Below are 2,894 nucleotides of genomic sequence, written 5' to 3' on the forward strand. Positions count from 1 at the left end.
CTCAGCCAGTGAGCGGGAACCGGTCCGTATGTGGGATCCAAACCCTCGGCGGGAGCGCCTCTGCGCTTCCCAAGCGGCGCACTATAGCAGTGTGCCACCGGGCCGGCCCTATTGCTTACAGTTTCTGAGGCTGGGAAGTCCAAAGTCCAGGGAACACAGCTGGTGAAGGCTTTGATGGTGGTGACAGTGATGGCACGGTATCACGTTGTGAAATGGTGGAGCAGAGAAAGCAGGGAGAGCAGAGAGAGAGAGGCAGACTCTCTTTTTTTAAAGCTCTCAGAACCACACCTCTGACCACTATTTTTAATCCATTCACTACAGCATCATCCTACAATCCAATCACCTCTTCAAGGCTCCACCTTTCAGTTGCCATAATAGGATCTCCCACCCTCTTAACAGTCACAGTGGGGGCTAAGTTTCTAATACGTAAAACTTGGGGCACACAATTCAAGCTTCAGTGAGTTTTGGGGGGACATAGTTCAATCCCCTACAGTGCTGGTAAGCCCGGTTGTAGAAACGAGATTTTTCTGTAGCAATGTCCCATTCCTCTTGTGTAACAAGAGGCTATTATGGTGGTAGCTTCTTGACTAAAGTCTCCTGATCCGTGACTTGCAACTAAGGAGGTCTGTGCTAAATCGGTAGTTGCAGTGGAGGCTCAGAGCCTGCAGCTGCACTGATGGGCCAGTTCTTCCGAGTTCTTGGAAGCACTCCTGGGAGCTGTGTCTGAGAGTCAGCTCGGCCCGTCCTCCAAGTCCTTCCAGTGATGTTGTAAGCACTGATACTCAGTATTAAATCCTTTCCTACCCAAAATATCTAGAGTGCCTTCTACTTCCAGCCCTGAACCCTAAATGATCCCCATCAGATAACTCACCCTTCCCCATTGGAGAGGATTAAAGGGTGGGCCAAAAGGCCAAGAGACTTCAGGGAAAACTTCAAAACCAAAAAGAGCATTTTCCCTCCTGACTCCCAAACCCCCAACACTGGACTTTTCACGTGCCCTGTATACTAAAACCCTGTAGCTCCTCTCTGCATAGCTACTCCCTCATTTACCTTTCAGGTCTCAATTCAATGTGACCCTCTCCAGGAAGCCCTCTCTGATGCCCAGACTAGGTTAGAATCCCCTTGCAGTGGCTGTCAGCGCACTCTACCTGCACTTTGTAACCCTCAGTCTTCTGCGACTGTGTACTCGCATGCCCGGTATGCAGCAGGCCTTCGGTATTCTCTAGCTGACTGGCTGATGGACGTTTCAGAGTAGGAACGGAGGAGTAAACCCAATGGCCTCTTCCACATTGTGAAGTGGAGACCCTGAGCTGCGTTCTTGCAGCTCGCTTTGTTGCAGGCTGCTTATGGATTTTCATAGGGCAGCTCACAGCATCAACACTCAGGGATGACATCCCCTTTTTGCCTCATCTGTTCATGATAATTTGCCAGATTTCTTCATTTCAGAAACTCGGCCTTTTCTTTTGTGCTGCTCTCTTTCCAGTTCTCTTGGCAGACGTGGCTCACTGCAGCGGGTTTCTTGGGAGCTGTGTTTTCAGTGACAGCAAGAAGAAGGATGGGATTTCTCACAAGGGATCGTGACCCTGACTTAGGGCTGTCTGCTGCAAGATGAGCTGGACTTGATGGAGGCCCGTATCTATGCTGTAGTGTACATAATTAAGAAGTTTGTAGGTTGAGTATGCCGAAATTAAAAGCCTTTTCTGTCTTAAAATGGATTTGTCTTCTGTCTTAGGCCACTTCAGCTACCTGGATGGGCATTCTCTGACTGCACCCCCACCCCCACCATCTCTCCAGATCACTAAGCCTGGTACTTTTCTGTGCTCACAGAGCACTTCGTGCAGTCTCTTCCATAAGAATCCTGTGAATCACCAGTATCTGTTTTCTCACCTGTTTTCCCTACCTCCACCCCCAGGCTGTAGAGGTCTTCAAGGGGACAGAATGTGTTTTTGCTCACTTTTACATCCCAAGCAATACCTGACATGTACGGAGCACTTGGTAAATATTTGTCAATGTAAACTAAATTGTAAGCATCACAGTGGGAATCTGGAACCTACCTAAGAAATGGAGAAATGCATTTCCAGTTAAGGCTTCCAGTTTGCTTTGGGACTTAAGTGGTGTCAGACTTCCTTTTCTCCATGCAGTCCATCCCAGACATTGACAAGGCTGCCTTAATGAAGAATGCTTCACCTTTTCTTCCACCTGACTCTTTTATCTTCTGAATCCTCAGATGGACTCTTGCCAAGTACTCATTCATTGTGTCATGAAGAGTTAGGTCTATTTGACATTTAGCATTGCCCAACTTGAAAAGTTTGGGTTGCATTTTTTTCCCATTATCTCTTTAGGGTCTTGCTAATGGTCTGAATGTATGTCCCCTCCAAAGCTCATGTGTAGCATTGCCCAACTTGAAAAGTTTGGGTTGCATTTTTTCCCCATTATCTCTTTAGGGTCTTGCTAATGGTCTGAATGTATGTCCCCTCCAAAGCTCATGTGGAACTTAATCCCCAATATGGTATTTGAAGGTGGGCCTTTAAGAGGTGATTCGATTGTGAGAACTATGCTGTCATGAATGTATTAATCCATTCATGGAAGATTGGGTTAATGGTTTAATGGATTATTATGGGTGTGGACTAGTGTTTTAATAAGGAGAGCAAGTCAGCATGTGAAAATGGCCTTGCCAACTTCACAGTGTAATGGCCTGCATTGCCATGGGACTCTATACAAAGTTCCCACCAAGAAGGTCCTCACCACATTTGCCCCCTGGACCTTCAACTTCCCAGCCTCCCAAACTATAAGAAATGAACCTCTTTTCTTTATGCATTGCCCAGTTTCAGGTGTTCTGTTATCAGTAGCAGAAAATGGACTAATACAGATCTTGATGAGGAGTTTCATTAAAG

Source organism: Galeopterus variegatus, unplaced genomic scaffold (genome assembly GCF_000696425.1).
Source record: "Galeopterus variegatus unplaced genomic scaffold, G_variegatus-3.0.2 Scaffold6402, whole genome shotgun sequence".
Lineage (NCBI taxonomy): Eukaryota > Metazoa > Chordata > Mammalia > Dermoptera > Cynocephalidae > Galeopterus > Galeopterus variegatus.